Here is a 22,317-nt window from a genome sequence, read left to right on the forward strand (position 1 = left end):
AGTAACCAGCTAGCTTAGGGACCTAACTGCATGTCCAACAGAAATTGGTGATCAATTTTTGCTAACGATATAAGGGAGCTGTTAAGGGACTCTAATTAAGAGGTCATTTGCCCTCCAAACGTTTAGAAATATAAGAGAAAACTTACAGTTGGGAGAATGTAAAATATCGTTTTAGTAGTGGCCTTAACAACACCCTAAAATAATGAATGAGACCTTTAAAGAAAAAAAACAAAAAACAAATGAATGACCTATAACAACTATTAAGATGAAGTTTAACGTTGGAATTTTGGCATCTAAATTCCAAATTCTGTTATAAATGAAATTTTAAAATTTTGTGTGTGAATCTATAAAACTGAATTAATATGCCACTTAGTACTACGGCCTAGGGGTATTCCTCTTCACTTGTAAGTAAGAGGTCTTAGGTTCGATTCTCGCCAAAAACAAATTTAAACCATATTATTGCTAGCCCCTCTTATTAGTGTGGATAATATCATTTGTTAAAAAAAAAATCCGAATTAACATATCTCGTTTCAGAAATTCCAACTTTTATTCATATTCCAATTTTATTTCTCTTGTCAAAATGCAAATAAGTACAAGAAAAAAGAAAATACAAAAAAGAAATAATGTAATTTGCAAATTTGCAAGTATTAATTCCAAAACATAAAGAAGAAAAAAAAAGAAACATCTTCTTTAGAACTAGATGCGATATGCCATACTCATGACACCAAAGACCAATCATAGAAATCCGAACATTAAATAAAGAAAAAAAAATTGGCTTATGAGATGTTCTAAGTTACTCTAACATACGTCACTTAGTATTATGATTTAGTGATATTCTTCTTCACTTGCAAGTGATAGGTCTTATGTTCGATTATCGCCAAAGGCGAATTTGAACCACATTATTGCTAGCTCATTATGAGACTAAGCCCACCCCTCCCCAATAATATCGTTGGTTCAAAAAAAAAAAACCAAAAAAAAAAAAACTCTAATATACGAGGAATTTGATCCACCAGGACAAATGTACAAGGGGAGGAATTCAAACTTAAATGAAAGGACACATTAACCAACTTACATGATTTGTCGTCTTTAAATAATTATCACTATATAATTTGTCATTTTAAAATTAGACAATTTTATCATCTTAGTATTATGGCTTAATGATATTCATTTTCATTTGTGAGAGATTTTAGATTCAAATATTGTGAATGATGAGTTTGAAAGCAATTTATTTCCGCAACTCTTAGTCTAAATATATTGTTGTATATAAAGATAACAACCATTAAGACCTTAAAGTATAATTACAATTTTATTTTCAACAAACGATTTTTAAATATTAGGAGTGAGTGAGGGGGATAAGTAGGCCTCGAACCTGCACCAGAGTGCATAAAGCATTATTGTTTTCTGTCAATGCAGTAAAAAAACTATCTCCACATAATTACAAATTTTTATGATTAGATACATTAGTAAAACTGTATAAATTAACATACACAATACCATTTTATTTTAATTCTTCGGTAAGATCAAATCTCGAAAGTTCACTGGGTTGATGGGTAAAAGGAGTAAATAGAATAAAACAATGCACAATTCAATCTGAGAGAAAACACATGTAAATTTCAATAAATTTCTTTTCATTGTGGTAGGACTAACATTCAAGTTTTGGAATCAAATTACTAACATTAGTGAAATAAAACCAAACTCATAAGTTAGGCAATACCTTCAAAATTTTACATTAACTTTAAAAAGATTGTTACATGAAAGAGTAAAATCATCATTACTTCTTCATTACATCTTCCAAATATTGCGTAATGTGGAAATTGACTTGGATGAAACCAAGCCATGCAACAAAGAGCAAAAAAAATCGATTGCAACAAATTAAGTAATTGAGGAATAATAAATCATGATTAATGTATGTATTTTAATGACACATCTAGCCAATTGTACTTACTTCCTTTGTATTATTTTCTACATTTATTTGTTGTTTTTCGTTGTTTAAATTAACTACCCTTTTTATTACATAATATAAGGTGCTGCTTCTTTATTCTCGGATAACATTAGGTATGAACAAAAGTTGGATAGATTTAAACGACAAGTCATCTAATCAAAATAAATATGGGCTTGAAAGTTTTTTGAAATTTGTGCTTGACAACAACAAGGATTTATTGTCCATGCAAGAAATGTTTCAACCGGTACTTTGTTACAAGGGAAGTAGCAAGTGCTCATGTAATAGTTGATGGGTTTATGTCAAGTTACAAAAATTGGATTCATCATGTAGAAGCACACCAACCATAATATGCAGACCATGATATTGCGATTAATGCTCATTCTATTTTCGTTGATGATATGTTTGGAATGGTACAAGAGGCTTTCGGCCATCCAAAATTGGATCCTCATGTAAAGAATGATCACTCGACAGAAAATGAACACAGTGAGGGGCCAAATGATGATAAACTTACTGCAAGATTTGGGTAACAATCAAAATGGATTGGCCCATTGTAAAGGCTTGACTCAATCATACCAAAAATGCTATTACTAAAGTTAGTGAACCTAGCATCTCGAATGCATAACAAAAAAGAGGTATTGAGACATTTTCTTGTTAATGGTTTTATTGCGATCTGTACTAGACCGAGTGGATATAATTATGACCATCTTCCCTATGGGTTCTATTTGCTATGGACTGAATAATTGACAAGTTTCATGTTCTTTACTAAGAGCATATGCTTGCTTGACTGTCCTAACATGATGTTCACTTTTAAATGTAGAGATTGACCATTTATTTTTATAAATTTCTATACTAGATATTTTAGGGATATTCCAATCACCAAAATCGACACTTTCATCTGACAAGAGTTCTAACTTTTGCTCTTCATTTACTATGTTTAGGATCCTATTTAAGCAGGATCTAGAGCTAGTATTGGCAGATGAATTAGTCCTAAACAGTTGACTCATTTTACCACGTGGATTTACAGTTATGAAATAAGTTATCTATTGACTTGGGATTTTAACTTGACTGAGTTTTCATTTTCTCTCCACTCATGCAACATCTGCTCGGGCCATAACCTCGGAACTTATCGTTAGACCTAGACTTATTGTTTGGTGTGAGAGTGAAAATTCAGGGAGGTAGGAAACCAAGAAAAAGATATGATATTGAATAACTGCAAATACAAGCCACCTGGGGAAAATGAATTGTCTGTAAATTACTAATTCAAATACCAATCACTTGGCTCTAATACCAAATCCTTCTTGTTAATTCTAAGTTTTTTTTCTTCAGTTTAAGAATTTTTCTGAGTTCATCCTGTGTCCAGAGAAATTTGTAAACACCTTTATTTTCTGCGATTCAGAGATGTCTACATGCATCAATTTCCAATTTCAGCAATCTATATCGCAATCATTCAATCATTTATAAGTTTTCAAGTTTATAAAGTAATTTCAAAAATCAATTTACATTCGTTATCCATACTACTTTTTAGAAGTCACTAGCAATGATGCCCGCGTGATGCTGCGAGCGTGAAACTGAACATGTTCAAATGCATTCTTAAGTAGTATCAATTTGAATGCAATTTATCAAAGCACAGGTTGCAGCATACCTTGTAATTTGTCCACGGTGGAATTATTTTGTGATAAGGTACTGGAAAAACAAAGTTTAAACCTGTTATAGAACAATATTTCAATCAAATGAACGAATGTGGAAATGTCGAAAGAAATTAGCAACATAAACTGTGCATGAACTGGTTTGCCTATGTTCTTTTTTTTTTTATATATATAATTGTTCTGTGTTTTTATATAAGTTCAGATTTTTTTGCTAAACACGGATTACATAATGTTTGTTAAGATTATCCAGATCATAGATAAGCAGATCATGAGGAGTGGCAGCGTACCTTGTAATTTTTGCAGCATACCTTGTTTGAACTTTGATTTTTTTTTTGGCACTATCATCATGTCCATCTTTCATTTTCGGAGAAACTGACTGTTACCAATATATAAACTAAAGTTTCTTCTTTTCACGTGCTGTAAACACACGACAAATTGATTGGCTATTCATTGATGGATTCTAGATGGATATCATAAAGTATGAATCTAGATGTTTTAACCATAGGTATATTTTATGGATATCTTTTGATTGAACGGAACAACACAATATGAAATACAAAATTGTTGAATCTATGTCACCAATTATAAGACAATACAATGTTGTATAAATGGATTAAACAATTTTTTTCTTGGTGAGGTGTTCTTTTTGTCAAACCAAGGATTATAGAGCAGATACTTTTTTGGTTACAAAATTTTTTATAATACTTTTGGATGTTCAACTGAATCCATTTATGGGTAGGCAAGTAATTAATCATGTACTAAAAGCCGAAGAAAAACAGATTCTGCAGATATACGTTGGTAATAATCAGTTCCCTGAAGAGAAGGGTTAGTAAAAATTTAATTTAAGCAGAGAGCGTTTATGGAAAGGGGAATAGATTATAATTTTTTTAACGTACTGTTAATTGTTACAGAAATGTTTCTATATGAGAAACCAAGCAAATGATGAATCGCGTAGCTGGGTGAGTGATGAAATTGGAGTACCGCCCGAGCTTGAATTTTCATGCCTTGAAAATTCAGAAAAGAACGTGTTTCAATCATAGATGGATGCATTCTATAAGAAAAATACACGGAAATATAATGACGTTCAGAAGCCCAACCATTTTGGTAAAATCCTCAGGCCAGGTTGCTCGAGGATGACCTCCTAGCCCTTGGAGCAGTCTCGGGACATGGCTTCTTACTTTAAAGTTTAAAAGGAAGTCAAAGGTTCGGAGAATAAGTAAAACATAACCTGCATCTGTGTAACCCTGAAATTATGTACACTTTTTAGGAAGAATTGACTTTGTTTCACAATTCCTTACTCTCGAGTATTTTGGCACACCATTTTGTAAGGGAGAAATGACCATTTCACATAGAAAATTAAAATAGAAAGTATGCGTTTTGATTGGAGTAAGATTGTAAATATGTAAACCCTAATTTTTGTATTAATTATTGCAGGAGAAGGTGAGCCTGTGTGCAATTTGTTAATTTGTTCACCTTGACTGGGGTCTTCCATCTTCTTGCTCCTATACATCTGGTGATGAAAAGCAAAGCCAGAAAATATAGAACAATATTAATAAGATATATATCTTAATTTATGTTTAATCATAGTATTGAATCTTGTATATAATACAATTAGCAGAGAATATATATATAGATCATGAAATTGATTGGATCAAATATTTGAAGATGGCTCTTGATATGAGCTATACTCGGACCTTAACATTTTAACATTCATCAATTGAAGAACCAACTTAGGAGTTGGAATCAACATTCAAATCAGATTGCTTACAACCCTAAACACCAAAATCTTCAAGCTGCCTAATCAAAATCTAAGATTATCGCTATGATCAACACAGAAACTGTTAGCGTTCTATGGAATTGCAAAGTACAAAAAACAAGAAGAAATCAATAAGATTTTGATTTCTATCAAGAACACAAAAGAAAAATGGAGATGCCAGGAAGATGAAGAGCTCTGTGTATTTTCTGATTTCATTCAGCTATGACTGAAATGATTAATTAGCTACAAACATAGAGTGGGGAAGATATATCCGTTTGAAGGCACACTACCACACCCATTACACAAACTCACGTGTATTTCACATGCTCACATATGAGTGAGATGTTATACCATGAGACACACATATATTTGGCCTATTAGCTTTGATTTAATCTCAGCCTTACATTTCAAAACTAAGAGAAGAAAAAAAAGACTTTGAATCACAATGAAACAGGACACAACAAACACAAGGCAGCTGCAAGGCTTAAACATCAACACTCTCCTCTAAGCTGGCAGCTGACTTTACTCCTAGCATTTCTCTGAAATAGTTGAACTTCTCCTTTGGTAGTGCCTTTGTCAGGATATCTGCCATTTGTTCTTCAGATTTGCAATAAATAAGTTCAATCTCATTCTCTTGTATTGCATCTCTGATGAAATGAAATTTCCTGCTAATGTGTCTTGTTTTCTGATGAAACACAGGATTCTTGGCAATAGCTATTGCTGAAGTGTTATCACACATTAGCACAGTAGGTTCAACTTGTTCTTCTCCGAAGTCTTCCAACACAAATCTTAACCATTTGGCCTGAGATGTTGCTTCAGCAGCACTTACATATTCTGCTTCTGCAGTGGATAATGCCACTGTGTTTTGTTTAATTGATGCCCAAGAGAACACACCTGAGCCAAGATTGAAAGCATACCCTGATGTACTTTTCATGTCATCAATACTCCCAGTCCAGTCACTGTCACAATATCCAATAAGAACTGCTGACTTCCCTTTTACATATTCAATGCCAAAATCCATAGTACCTTGAATGTATCTCAGTACTCTTCTTGCTGTTCCCATATGTTTCTTAGTTGGACCATGCATGAATCTTGCCAAGAGACTAGTACCAAACATTATATCTGGTCTAGTGGCAGTAAGATACAGAAGACTTCCCACCAATTTCCTGTATTCAGACTCATCTGCAGCTTCACTCCCATCATTCTTGCATAACCTTTCATTTGCTGCCAGTGGTGTTACCACAGACTTACAACCTTGTAGTCCAAATTTCTCCAGCAGTTTCATTGCATATTTCTTCTGATGTATGAAGATGCTTTTCTTGGTTTGAACAATTCCCATACCAAGAAAATGATGTAGCAATCCCAAATCAGTCATCTCATAATGCTGCATCATGTCGTTTTTAAATCTGTCAAGCATTGTGTCACTACTTCCAGTGTACACAATATCATCAACATAGACAGAAACTATGAGAATCCCTGACTTTTCAACCTTAGTATATAAGGTGGCTTCATTAGGACTTCTTTTAAAACCTGCCTTGGTGAAGTAAGAATCAATTTCATCATACCAAGCTCTTGGAGCTTGTTTAAGGCCATATAATGCCTTACTTAACTTATACACTTTATCCTCCTTGCCTTGTATGACAAATCCTTGAGGCTGATCAACATAAACTTCCTCTTTGAGTACACCATTAAGGAATGCAGATTTTACATCTAACTGGAATAGTTGCCATTCTTTCTGAGCTGCAAGTGCAATCAAAGTTCTTATGGTGTCAAGTCTAGCAACTGGTGCAAATGTCTCATTAAAGTCAATTCCTGGCTTCTGTGAATAACCTTTTGCAACCAGTCTAGCTTTGTTTTTCTGAATGCTTCCATCAAGGTTCAGTTTTGTTTTGTATACCCACTTCACACCTATCACAGGTTTGCTAGATGGTCTATCTACCAGCATCCATGTATTATTCCTCTCAATCATGTCTAGCTCAGCTTGCATAGCTTTCATCCAAGACAAATCTAGGGCAGCCTCTTCATAATTCTCGGGTTCCATAATGCATACATTACACTGTGCAATGACTTCATTTAAGGATCTCCATTTCTTTGGAGTAGAATCATAGCTCTGTGATAGATCAATGTTTGAGCTTGGATCATCAGCATTAGTATTCAAATCATCTAGTGAAGTATCAGAAATAACTTCAGGGAATACACTGCCATCTTGAACATTTGATCCTTGAGTTAGATCAGATTCTGCCATATCAGTAGTGATCGATACACTGGACTGTTTTCCAGAGCTGTAATCCCAATCCCATCTAGCACTCTCATCAAATACTACATCTCTAGACAATATAATCTTACTAGTGATAGGATCAAATAATCTGTATCCTTTCTCACTGGTTCCATAACCCACAAACACACATTTGTGACTGTTGCACTCAAGTTTGTGTCTTAAATTCATGGGAACATGAACATAGCATACTGACCCAAAAATCTTCAAGTGTGCAATTCCAGGTTTTCTTCCACTATAGGATTCAAAAGGAGTCTTTTTATCCAAAGCCTTAGTGGGACATCTATTGAGGAGATACACTGCAGTGTGCACAGCTTCTGCCCAAAACTGGTATGGCATGCCCTTTTCATGTAACATAGATTTTGCCATCTCCACCACAGTTCTATTCTTTCTTTCTGACACACCATTCTGTTGTGGTGTGTATGACATGGTTAGTTGCCTTTGAATCCCAGAAACATTGCAATAGTCACTGAATTCAGAAGACAAGAACTCACCACCTCTATCACTTCTTAGATACTTGATTTTGTACCCACACTGCAATTCTGTCATTGCTTTGAACCTTTTGAAATACTCCAATGCCTCGGATTTGTACCTCAGAAAGTAGACCCATGTCATTCTCGTACAATCATCAGTGAACAGAATGAAGTACTTGTTTCCAGCATTTGAGGCAATTTGCATTGGACCACAGATGTCAGTATGTATCAATTCAAGTGGAAATTTAGCTCTCCAAGCAGATTCTCTTGGAAACTCATCTCTATGTTGCTTGCCAAGCATACACCCTTCACAGACATTCTTGGAATTTTCCAAGTGAGGTAGCCCATGAACCATTTCTTGCTCGCTGAGTTGCAGCAAACTCCTTGTGTTTAAGTGCCCTAACCTCTTGTGCCAAATCTGAATGCAATGAGATACACTAGCTTTTAATGCTAGTGGTGTGGCAGGCATCATTGTTAAAGGAAAGCATCTGTTGCTAGTCATTTGAACCTTAGCAACCAGTCCATTCAAGTTCCAGCTATCAAAAATACAAACTGCATTACCACCAAATAGCAGATAGTAACCATGTTCCAACATTTGCCCCACACTTAGAAGATTTTCGTCCAAACCAGGCACTAGCATTACTTCTTGTATGTGCTTTCTTCCCATCTTGGTTTCAATGACTAGTGTGCCTATTCCTGCTACACTCACAACTTCACCAGTTCCCATTTTTACTTTTGCATTCAGATTTCTACTCACATTCACCAGCAAGCTTTCATTTCCTGTCATGTGGTTGCTACAACCACTGTCAATATACCAAGTGTTATTGACCTTCACCTGAGACACAGAGTTGCAAGCAAAAAATAATGTTCCCATATCATCAACTTGATTTGCATAGTTAGCCTTCTGCACCACTTTGTTCCCATTACAGTTTCTGACTTCATGACCAAATTTATTGCAATTTGTGCATTTAGATTTTCCTTCAAACCAGCACTTTCCATAGTGCAGTTTATCACAATGTTTGCAAGCTGTTTTGTTCGAATCATGATAATTATTCTGCTTAGAGATAAAATTAGGCTTAGTATCCCACTTTTTCCCTTTGTTCTTCCAACTTTTCCCTGATTTCTGAGTACTAGAGAACCCACTGGGGTTTTGAAACTTAGACCCAACATTTAGGCTAGCAAATGCCTTTTCAGTGGAATGATCAGTATGCATATCAAGCCTTTGTTCATAACCCTTCAGAGAAGCAACCACTTCTTGGATTTCAAGTGTTTCAATATCCTTTGAGTGTTCAATCACAGCACAGATAGAGTCATAACTTCTAGGCAAGCTTATAAGTAATTTTTGAACAACCCTCTCCCTAGATAGTTCTTCACCATAACTCCTCATTTGATTCATGATGTCAAACAGTTTAGTAAGATATGCAGACAAAGATTCATCATCTCTCATCCTAGTATACTCAAACTCTCTGCGTAAACCTTGTAATTTCACATTTCTAACCTGTTTATCACCTCTGAATTCTTGCTGTAGGATATCCCAAGCTCCTTTGGAGGTTTCTTCATTAGAAATCCTGGGAAAAATTTGATCAGACACAGCTCCTTGAATCAACCCAAGGGCCTTAGCATCCTTCATTATGATCTCCGCAACGTTTGTTGACATTTGAGTAGCTGCATCCTTCTCCTTCTTTTCATCAGCTATCTCAACCACAGTCGATGACTCTGGGATAGTAAACCCAGTCTCTACAAGATCCCAAAGTCCATGAGACCTGAGAATGGTTCGCATTCTGATATTCCAGAATTCATAGTTCTCGCCATTGAAAATGGGAGTACGAAGTTCAGAACTCATTGATCCAGCCATGTTAGACACAGATCTTCGATTTGAAGATTTAAGAAACTCGATTCTTCAGCGATTCACTGAAGAACCCAGAAAACACAGATTCACGCCCAGATTAAAACGATGAACCAGGCTCTGAGGCCATGTTAGCGTTCTATGGAATTGCAGACTACAAAAAACAAGAAGAAATCAATAAGATTTTGATTTCTATCAAGAACACAAAAGAAAAATGGAGATGCCAGGAAGATGAAGAGCTCTGTGTATTTTCTGATTTCATTCAGCTATGACTGAAATGATTAATTAGCTACAAACATAGAGTGGGGAAGATATATCCGTTTGAAGGAACACTACCACACCCATTACACAAACTCACGTGTATTTCACATGCTCACATATGAGTGAGATGTTATACCATGAGACACACATATATTTGGCCTATTAGCTTTGATTTAATCTCAGCCTTACATTTCAAAACTAAGAGAAAAAAAAAGACTTTGAATCACAATGAAACAGGACACAACAAACACAAGGCAGCTGCAAGGCTTAAACATCAACAGAAACACCGGCGTACCTTTTGGTTTCGGGGACCTCATGATGGTTGTATTATTAAGTCGAAGGTCTTGGTCTTGGAAACAATTCCGTTAAGTAGTGCCTCTCTTCATTCAGGCCTGCATTGAGTCTAAACTTGTAGGACAACTCAATCACAGCTACAAATATTAACCACTGTACATATAAATTACAAAGAAACTCATGTATTGTATAAGAACAAACCTCGCAACTTTCGAAATTATATGTTGCATACGATTAACCGATCCCCATGTTAGAAACTTCGTTACTACTAAATATGCCACGTTAAGTAGAACAGATGAATCATATAATCATATACATAAAATCACCCAGGAAAAAGTAAAATTATAGTTAAAATTAAGTGAAAAGGAATGCAAGGAAGAAAGAAAAGATGGAGTTACTCTGAGCTCCGAGTCTGTGCATTTCTTTTCCAACCCCAAAACTGCATAGAAGTCACTGCTTTTCTCTTCCCCATTAGCCATTTCTTCCTCTTCTAACTCCTTCAAATCCAACCAAATCCAAAAACGTTAACCCAACAAACTAATCTTCAGCCTTGCAAAAAACAATATGCTGATGGCAAATTCCCATACTATTAAAAAAGATCAATAATTCCATCATTATCATTGTTACAAATCAAATAATATCACCAGATTTATGCTATAATACATGACCTAATTATTGAACTATACATGGTAAATACCAATATTAAACTAAACATGGTAAATACCAAAAATATATATGACAATATTTGGGAATTTCTTATATATTCATTAATCTCCAAAGTTGAGTATATATAGGAGTTACAATTGGTATTACATATGTACTTCACCAATGTGGGACAATAAACTACCATTTACACTCTAACTAATATATAACTCGCAACACTCCCCCTCAAGTTGGTGCAAAGATGTCACGCATGCCCAACTTGTCAAGTGAGTTGGAAAACACACTATTAGACACAACCTTACTAAGAGCATCAGCAAGTTGATCTTCAGATCTCACAAACGGAAACATAATAATTTCAGCATCTAATTTTTCCTTAATGAAATGTCGATCAATCTCCACATGTTTTGTTCGATCATGTTGCACTGGATTATGAGCAATCTCAATAGCAGCCTTGTTATCACAATGAAGTTTCATAGCACCTTTGGGGTTAAACCCAAGATCTCTCAACAGTTTTTTCAACCACAACAACTCACATACACCATGTGACATACCACGAAACTCAGCTTCTGCACTTGACCTAGCCACCACTTTTTGTTTCTTGCTTCTCCAAGTAACTAAATTACCACCCACAAATGTAAAGATCCAAATGTAGATCGCCGATCAGTGATAGAACCTGCCCAATCTGCATCTGTATACCCTTCGACATTCAAATGACCATTCTTTGAGAAAAACAGGCCTTTGCCAGAAGCCATCTTCAAGTACCTCAAAATACGGGTTACTGCATTCATATGAGCTTCACTAGGTGAGTGCATAAACTGACTTACCACACTAACTGCATAAGCAATGTCAGGGCGAGTGTGGGACAAATAAATTAATCTCCCCACAAGCCTCTCATACCATTCCTTATGAGTAGGAACTTGATCTGGAAATAAGCCCAGACAATGATTCTGCTCAATCGGAGTATCAACAGGTTTGCAATTTAACATACCTGTTTCAGCTAACAAATCAAGAACATATTTCCGTTGAGACAGAAAAATACCATGCTTGGATCGTGCAACCTCGATTCCAAGAAAATACTTCAATTCACCCAATTCTTTCATCTCAAACTCAATAGCTAGGTACTTTTGAAGACGCTGTATCTCCTTCTGATCATCACCAGTCACTATCATGTCATCAACATAAATAATCAATGCGGTTAGCTTACCATTTTGTCGCTTTAGAAACAAAGTATGATCTGAATAACTCTGGATATACCCAAACTCCTTCATTGAACTTGTAAACCTCCCAAACCACGCTCTAGGAGATTGTTTCAAACCATACAAGGTCTTTCGTAACCTGCATACAACACCTTTTCCAGGAGATGTTCCAATACCAAATGGGAGATCCATATACACTTCCTCCTTAAGATCACCATGAAGGAAAACATTTTTAACATCAAACTGCAACAGAGGCCAATCTTGGTTTGCTGCTAAGGACAGAAGAACACGCACAGTATTAAGTTTGGCAACAGGAGCAAATGTCTCCTGATAGTCCACCCCATAGGTTTGAGTATAACCATTAGCAACTAATCTAGCTTTATACTGGTCAATAGAACCATCTGCTTTGTGCTTAATAGTAAACACCCATCTACATCCAACGACTTTTTTTCCGTTTGGTAAAGGAACCAAATCCCAGGTACAATTCTTTTCCAAAGCTTCCATCTCAACTAGCATGGCATTAACCCACTTAGGGTCAGACAAAGCATCTTGCAATTTTGTTGGAATTGATACACTAGATAGCTAACATATGTAAGATGCATATGGTTTGGATAAACGATGAGTAGACACATAATTGTTGATATGATATTTGGCTTTGGCATGCATATCAGGCTCATATTGTACTTTAGGTTTTTCACGATTAGCTCGTGGAGGCAACTGATAAGTAGAAGAATCGTCAGAATTTACCTCATGTATGCCACCATCTTGTACCAAACTGTTAGAAGAATCATCACTGGACGAACCATCATCAGGCAACTCGTTAGACATATCAACAGCAGGCAACCAATCATTAGAAGGTAATTCGTCAGACATACTAACAGACAACTCGCTGGGCACATCTGATCTATCGTCAGTAGAAATAGTTCCAGGAATAACAATTGACCGATCACTATCTGTAGTCGACTAATCAGTATCACGCAACATAATAGGTTCTGTTCCCAATTCTGCCTGTAACACATCATCCATACCATCTCTTCGAATCTGCACTTCACTTCCCCTCTCCCCCTGAAGTGGAGAGTCGGAAGAGGGCTTCACAAAATACGAAACTTCCTTATGGAATGTGACATCCATGGTAATATAAGTTTTTTGAGTCGAAGGATGATAACACTTATAGCCTTTCTGATTGTTTGCATACCCAATAAAGACACATCGGAGAGCACATGCATCAAGTTTACTCCGCTGATGAGAGTAGACATGCACATACGCAATACACCCAAACACTTTCGGAGGAAACTTTGATACAGAAACAAGAGAAACATGTTTTTGTAGCACGTCGAATGGTGTCTGAAAATCAAGAACCCTACTTGGAACACGATTGATCAAATACACAGCAGCCAAAACAACATGACCCCACAAATGATTAGGAACACATTTATCCAACATCAAGGAGCGAGCAACTTCCATTATTTGACGATTCTTCCATTCGGACACACCATTTTGTAGGGGTGTAAATGGAGTAGTCGTCTGGTGAATAATACCATGATCACGAAAAAACATACCAAAGTGTGATTCACATATTCTTCCCCGTTATCAGACCTGAATACCTTAACTTTGGTCTGAAACTGAGTAGACACCATTGTACAAAATTCTTGAAGAAGTAACAGAACATCACTCTTATTCTTCATCAAGAACACTCAAGTTAACCGAGTACAATCATCAATAAAAGTAGCAAACCAACGGAATCCATTAGAAGTAACTTTCGCTGGACCCCACACATCAGAATGTATCAAATTAAATGGCAAAGTAGCTTTAGAATCACTTACAAGAAATGAAGCACGATGACTCTTAGCCATGACACATGTTTCACACTTGAACTCTGAATCACTACAAGTGTGAAACAAAGAAGGAAATAGATGTTTCATATAACTGAATGATGGATGTCCCAATCGTCGATGCCACAACCAAATTTGATGTCTGTCATCCATTTTAGCACTTAAAACTTGATGATTATTTGAACCAGAAACAACAGTATCCTCCATAGTCAAGATGTACAAACCCCCTATTCTTTTACCATAACCAATTATCTTATGAGTTTGAATATCATGAAAATAACAATACGTAGGGTAGAAGTGAGCAGAACAATATAAGGTATCAAGAAGTTTTCCTACCGACAAAAGATTGCACTTAAGATCAGGAAAAGTAAAGCACGGACCAATGATAAGGTTGGAGTCAGAGAGATAGTGCCTTCACCTTTCACAGGGGAATGTGCTCTATTTGCACTAGTAACATACGTATTACGAACATAGTCACATAACTCATCAAACACTCTAGGATCACTAGTCACATGATCAGTGGTCCCAGTATCTATTATCCATTTATTTGTTCCACTAAGATTCATAACAACACTATGATTATATTGAGCCATTGAACAAAAATCACGAACAATAAAGGCACAAAAGATACGCAGCGGAATGAAAACAATTTACCAGAGACTGTAGCAAAGCATTGTTCACGGCACTGTAGCAGAGCACTATCCACGCTGTAGCAATCACTGTTTACTGCACTGTAGAGGACCACTGTTCATGCACTGTACTGTAGCGCGCACTATTCACTTTCAAGAGTTCAGTGGCTCCAGGAAGGTGATAAGAACACTAAGTTCTTTCACACTGTTGCTAAAGATAATCATAGAAGACACACGGAAAATAAAGCTAGAAGATGGGTCGAAGACTAAGATGCAATTGGAGATGCTGGTTGGAAGTTTTTTTGAGTAAGTTTTATCTTCTGAAACCAACTCCATTGATAATAGCTTCTTACAAGACATCCCAAGCCTTGTTACTATTGAGGAAAATGAGATGCTAAGTTCACCTCCGACGGAAGAAAACATAAAAGATGCTGTTCTCTTGACAGATCCACATAGCTTTTTTTTTTTTTTTTTTTTTTTTACGAAGGAAATCACGAAAAATGTGGGCACAAAATTAAAGCACACAAGTCACCAAGAGCGAACTGCTCTGATACCATATTGAACTAAACATGGTAAATACCAATATTAAACTAAACATGGTAAATACCAAAAATATATATGAAAATATTTGAGAATTTCTTATATATTCATTAATCTCCAAAATGGAGTATATATAGGAGTTACAATTGGTATTACATATGTACTTCACCAATGTGGGACAATAAACTACCATTTACACTCTAACTAATATATAACTCGCAACACTAATAAGATGATTGTACGAACGCATCTTTGTTCTTTCCCTTTCGACATGCTTGAATTTGACTCCTCTCATTGAAGAGATCAAACTTTCATAGACATTAATTTGCATTCTTCATAAATATAGTTCATACCAATATTCATAATTAATCATTTAAAGCATGAATATCCCAATATGAATCCAAATTAAAAAACAGTTCACAAAATTCAGTGCCTACAACATTTGTGAGTCCCCAACGTTCTCAAATACATGTATTTTCCAACACATCGAGCCAAACCAAAAATTCGAAACTAAATTTGTACCAAAAAACAATGTCAACCCAAATCAGTAAAGAAGAACAATATTAGCAAAGATGAAGCACTATACCTCAGACAGAATCCCATTTTCAATAGCCTTCTGCTCGTTTGTTAACCCTTTGATGGCTACATAGATGTCACCCAGTATCCAAAGTGACGGGAACACAACTGCTTCTGTTTCTGGGTCTCAAACGGTCACACCTTTGTTGCTAGGTGATTCACACACCTTACTTTCTTCTCCTTGCACCTCAAAGGTAATTGCCTATTAGTTAAATGTTGCAAAAACAAGGCAAAAAATTGGAAAACCACTGTTTGTCACCCCATCATATAATAGCCACAAAAACAACGCAAGAATTTCCTAGCTAGACAAAAAGAAACTGACAAAATTTAACCAAATGTAATTTCAGCAGAGCAAAAAAACCCTAAAAACAACAAAAACAAAACCTGAAAATTTAATTAAAATCAAGAACAGAGATTACAAATCAAACAACCAAAATTAATAAAAAGAAAAAAAACCAACATGCATCAAACACAAAAATAATCTGTAAAAGCGAGGAAATCCATTTGCAAATAAGCTTTTTCGTTTCGAACCTGGACATTTTGATCTCCTGAGCAGCAACCCGAGGAGCAGAACCAAGGCCAACAAAATTGAACCCAAGCTTCAGAAAATTGACTTCAGGTGTTTTCTGTGGTCTGACGGGTGCAGACGCAGCCGGAATCAGTGAGCCTGCGGAAATTGAGATGGAGACAAAAACTGAGACGATGCAGTCAAAATATAGGCCTGATGAATGATGATTTCTATAATGATTTAACTGCTGCGGAGCCAACCGGAATCCGTGAGGCACCAAAAACCGAGAGTGAGAAACGGCGACTTCGAGAACAATAATACGAAATCATCCATTATCCTAATTCAAAAAATCAATGATAACATGCTTAAACGATAATGTACTAGCCAAAGCTAATTTTTTGTTCGATATGCTCATGTCATATATATGCTTGCACATATTTATGCATGTTCAACATGGAAAGCCTAATTTGCACAGTAGCATGATCTCCATTTGCTCACCTAGTTTTATTAAATGTGATTTTAGATACATTACTTGGTGCCTACAGTTTATTATGCTCGTGTTAGCATAACAACTCTCTAATAGCAAGCACCGCTAAATCGCTGAACCAAGTCGAGTATGAGGATAGGTGAATATCACTATTGGCTACTACTATGTATACGTTTCATACCGGAAGGAATTCGCAAACAACTTATAGTAAGGCACATGGGAGCTATTTTATATGCCCTCATATACTACTAACACAGTAAGCATAAGCAAAGTGACATGCTCACTTATCATCAAGCATCATAGTCAAGCAAGTTGTGCTAATTTATCATAGCTAAGCACAAAGGCGTCGGAAAGAAAAGGAGGAACTACCACAACGATGGCAACCTCGAACTCAAGTCGTCGTTCCATATATCAAACTTGTTAATGTAGAGAGGGAGAGATCGAGAGAGAAGATCAGAACTTCAAGAACTAGAGAGAGAAAGATTTTAGAGAAAGAAAACTATCGAATTGTTATTTTCTGTTTTTCTTAATCTCAAAGCTATTACAATGATGTATTTATAGAGAGAACACATTCTCTAACAAGCTAACTAACTAAGATTTATAATCCTGTGACAGATGGCACAATCCTAGCCACTGTCTATATCCTTACAAAACTCAAGCCACCGTACTAGTCTAATCTCAGGCTCCAATCTCTCAATACCTAAGAGAAATTATCACCAACCATTGCAAGAAATAGTCGAATAGTCATTGAAGCCTTCTTTGCTTCTACCCAAGCTTTCTGATACTAACCAAAGTGTCAAACGCCGATACCACTAATGGGCCAAGCGTTATAATGATCATGTCATTTTCAAAGCTGTCGTGCAAGCCACCTCTCGTGTAGCCACATTGTCCATATAAATGCTACTAACAACTCCCTTGACTTGAGCTCCTTACAAAAGATAAGCACTCTTTTAACGCATTCTATCTTTGTATATTGCTTTTCTATTCTTTAAATCAATTAGAAAGTCAATTACATATTTTACGAATTCCCGGAATCACACTTATACTATACCAAATGATAATTTTGTTCTAATTTATTAACCTACAAATTTTGAGCCGTAACAATCGTATCCTCTATGCTTTGATGATAGGTATGTTTGGATTCTGTAAAGTCTATACTTTTAGGTTTGGCTTTCCTTGTCAAAATTGTAAGTGTACCACATGCTCAATCTAGCTCTAAGCTTTTTCTCTATATATGGGTTGTGTTTTCTGTGAAGAAATGTTCAAGGATGGGACGCATCTCACTTCAAAAGGTTTGTTCATGCATGTGCATTTCACATCTACATTCTTGTTTCTTTTTTACCAGCTTAGTTATCTAGTCAGGCTTGCACGCAAATTTCTAGTAAGCTGGGCATGCAAATTAACACCTACACATATGGGCTTCCTGACAGCTTTCTGTCAATAGTCAGATCTTAGCCCTTAATCTTGTCATATCAGTTTGTAGGACGACATGTGTCCTTGGTAGGTGAAAAACAAACTGAAGCTTTTGGGCTTATATTGTGTCACATACCTCACATACATATACATGCAACATATATCACTTGAATATTTAATAAGTATGTGCTCACAATCATGCTCACTTGACATGCTAATAACTTGGAACAAATTGAGAGCTTGCTAACTAATAAGATAACTATTGGTAACTGAAATTGGTCATTTAATCTTTGATATATTGACTAACATATCTATCTTAGTCGACTAGCGGGCTTGAATAGTTAGTCTAGCAGATTATTATTTTTATATACAGGATATTCCGCCTAGAATCTCACCATGGACCATGATCATGTTGGTACATCTTGTAATATTCCTCCATTCTTTAATGGATCTTATTTTGCAGCATAGAGTGAAAAGTTTCAAATCTTTCTGGAAGCTCAAGACCTTATTGCTGACTATTTTACCCTGGAATGGAAAGCACCGTCACGAAATGTAAATGGTAAATCGGTTGTGAAATCTAAAGGAGAATGATCTCCTAGAAAGCACCGTCAAGATATGCCATTGTTCTGCCATTTCTCCAACTCAATTTGCACATATTCGATATTGCACAACGACTAAACAAGCTTGGGACAAGCTTAGAATTCTTCATGAAGGAGATAAACAAGTAAGGGATCTCAAACTTCAAATGACTCTTTCAAAGTTTGAGGACTTGAGGATGAAAGAATCTGAGACCTTCTCAGCTTTCTATGAAAAAATTGAAATGTTAACTAATGAAGCATTAGGGTTGGGCAACCCTATTGATGAAACTACCATTGTTCAAAAAATCTTGAGATCATTGCCTAAGAGATTCATGGCCAAGAAGGCTTCCATTCAAGAATTTCAAGATTTGAATGAGATCAAACTTGGAAAACTGGTGGGTAAGCTTATCACTTATGAAATGGAGCTGGATATGGAGAAGGTTGATGCCAAGAAAATGAGTGATGTTTCTCTTCATAGTGTTGAAAATGAAAAGATTGTCAATGTTCCATGTGAGCAAGCCCAAGAAGATGATGATGTGTTGTTTGTCAACCAGTTCATAAAATTTCTCAACAGTAAAGGAAGGGAGATAAAAAAGGTTGGGGAGTCCTCTGAAAACTCAAAGAACCAATCTCATGCAAAGTTCACCTTTGGTAGAAAACAAGGAAAGTTCACAAGTAGTATGGCAAAATCTTCATCTGGAGAATCTGGTCTATGTTTTTCTTATGGTGGTAATGGACATTGTGCTACTGTGTGTGAAAACAATAGGGAATCAAATAAAAAAAGGACAAAGTAATGATGGCTACTTGGAGTGAAAGTGAAAGTGAAGGGTATGTGCATTTTGATGAGTTGTCAAAAAAATAAAGAAAAAAAATGTTGCTTTTGTTGCTCCGATAGTGGAAGTGTCCTTAAGTGATGATGATCTAGCACTGAATGACAATGAAGAGATGACTTATGATGAGTTGTGCATCAAGTATTATACTCTTTTTTTTTATGAGACGTGTACTACAATAGTGGAGAAGATTGAGCTATCCAAGAAAGTTGCTGAGTTGCAGAAAGAAAACAAGTATCTCCGTCTGGTCAGAACTGAACTGGATGACAAGATTGATTATTTTGAGGCACATATCAAAGAACAAAATGAGAAGGATTCTCCTTGCAATGACAAAGTGAAAAGAGATGATGTTATTGCTGCTCTTGAAGCTCAAGTTCAAAAATTGCTTAAATCTCAAGAAAACTTAATGAATCAAATTCGTGTTGAAAGCAAATAACGTTATGTATCTTGAGGCTAATCGTAAACAACTACTTGAGTTGTTTGAGGCAAATGACAAGGTTATTCGTCTTACCATTGGGGCTAAAAAAATTGACAAGTTGTTGAGTCTTGGGAAACCTCATGGTGACAAAAGTGGTCTTGGCTATGTGAAAAATGGATCAAGCTCAATGGGTACCAAATCAAGATTTGTGAGAGGATCTTATCCTGTGACACCTAAAGTCAATTCAAGCTCAAAGTCTAGATTTATTTCCACATGTGAATTGGACCACATTCATCCTAAGTGTAGGAAACTTCACTCTGGCAAGAATGACATGTTGAAGAATCAGATGGATTGATTGGTCAATGAAGTCAATAGAGTTGCTCAACTTATGTAGTCATCCAATATAGAAAGAGGGAGGCCTCGCTCCAAATGTATTTAGAAAGTCTCCAACAGATGCTTAATTATACTCAATGTTCTCTCTGCCACTAAACCAAATGTATGGTATCTTGACAGTGGGTGCTCTCGTTACATGTTTGGGGACAAGGATGCTTTCCTATCTCTTTCACTTTTCAAAGGTGGTGGGGTTGTTTTTGGTAATGGTGACAAGTCCCAAATCACTGGAAAGGGTATTGTTAATATTCCTGGTCTTCCGCAGCTCAAGAATGTTAGTTATTTGGAAGGTTTAAAGTTGAGTCTCATTAACATTAGCCAGTTGTGCGATGAAGTGGCAGATGAAGTTTGCTTCTTTAAGAAAGGTTGTTGAATTGTGGACGAACATGGAAAGAATATTTTGGTTCTTCCTAGATCTGGAGACAATTGTTACATTCTTGATGCTTCAAAGGTTGGTGATTCTTCAAAGTGCAACAAAGTTATTGAAGTGCAACAAAGTTATTGATGATGTCAGTGTGTTATGGCACAAAAGACTTGGTCATGTCAACTTCAAAGATATTCATAAATTGTCAAATTGTGAGGCTTCTAGAGGCTTCCTCATCTTTTAGTCTCAAACTCCTTTGTTTATAGATCTTGTCAATTAGGAAAGCGGACCAAAGTGGCTCACAAGAGATAAAATGATATTGCTACCTCCAAACCTCTACAATTAGTGTATATGCATCTTGTTGGTCCAATCCAAACTTTGTTTATTAGAGGAAAAATGTATATTCTGGTAATTGTGGATTACTACTCTAGATATACTTGAGTGTGTTTCTTGAGGGAAAAATCTGACCCGTTTCAACAGTTTATCATCGTGTACAAAGTGATGCTAAATGAATCTCTGACTAGTCGTCCCTCCCTTGTCAGAATCAGAACTGATCATGGAACTAAATTTGAGAATACTCTTTTTGATGAATTATGTTCAACTAATGGGATCAAACATGAATAATCTACTCCTATCACTCCTCAACAAAATGGGGTTGTTGAAAAGAACAATCGTTTTCTGATTTAGATGACTAGAGTAATGTTGAATAGCAAGAACCTAGCAAAACATTTTTGGGCTAAAGCTATGAATATTGCATGTTATATCTCTAATCACGTATTTCTTAAGTCAGGCACTGATGTGACTCCTTATGAACTATGGAGAGGTAAAAAGCCAATGCTCAAATACTTCAAAGTGTTTGGAAGTGTTTGCTATATTCTAAGAGATCGAAAACACCTTGCCAAGTTTGATACTAAGAGTGATGATGGAATCTTCTTGGGGTATTCCAACAATAGCAGGGCCTATAGGGTCTACAACCTACGAACAAAAACCATCATGGAGTCCATTAATGTTAAAATTGATGACTCCATTATTCATCCTACTCTTGATGTTGAAAATGCTGATTTATTCTCTCCTCCATTAAAGGATAAAGGTGAAGCTTCTGTTGAGTCAGACGAGTTGTCAACAGGTGACACAGAAAGTGAGTCAAGCATTGACCAAGATCCTCGTATTATGTTCAAGGATAAGCCGAAGTAGGCCAGAAGTCATCATAACTAGTGGGATGGACTAGTCAGTCCAGCAAATTATTATTTTTATATATAGGATATTCTGCCTAGTACCAATTTTAGATTCCTAAAATGCTCCAAACCATCATAACAATGTTTTTTAGGGGGAGTCCAAAATAAATAAAAATCCATAAGAAATGTACAAGTTTGGAAAATGTGTAAAAAAATTATATAAAT

General features: G+C 36.0%; 1 long non-coding RNA gene across 1 annotated transcript; it reads right to left on the reverse strand.

The window, feature by feature from the left end:
* Positions 1-10,786: 10,786 nt before the first annotated feature.
* Positions 10,787-17,548, reverse strand: LOC126588639 (uncharacterized). Its single transcript, XR_007611540.1, has 3 exons — positions 17,294-17,548; positions 15,940-16,596; positions 10,787-10,990 (listed from the first exon to the last, which is right to left on the reverse strand). It is a non-coding gene; the product is annotated as an uncharacterized LOC126588639 (long non-coding RNA).
* Between the last annotated feature and the right edge of the window lie 4,769 nt (positions 17,549-22,317).

This window comes from Malus sylvestris, chromosome 11 (assembly GCF_916048215.2).
Source record: "Malus sylvestris chromosome 11, drMalSylv7.2, whole genome shotgun sequence".
Classification (NCBI taxonomy): domain Eukaryota; kingdom Viridiplantae; phylum Streptophyta; class Magnoliopsida; order Rosales; family Rosaceae; genus Malus; species Malus sylvestris.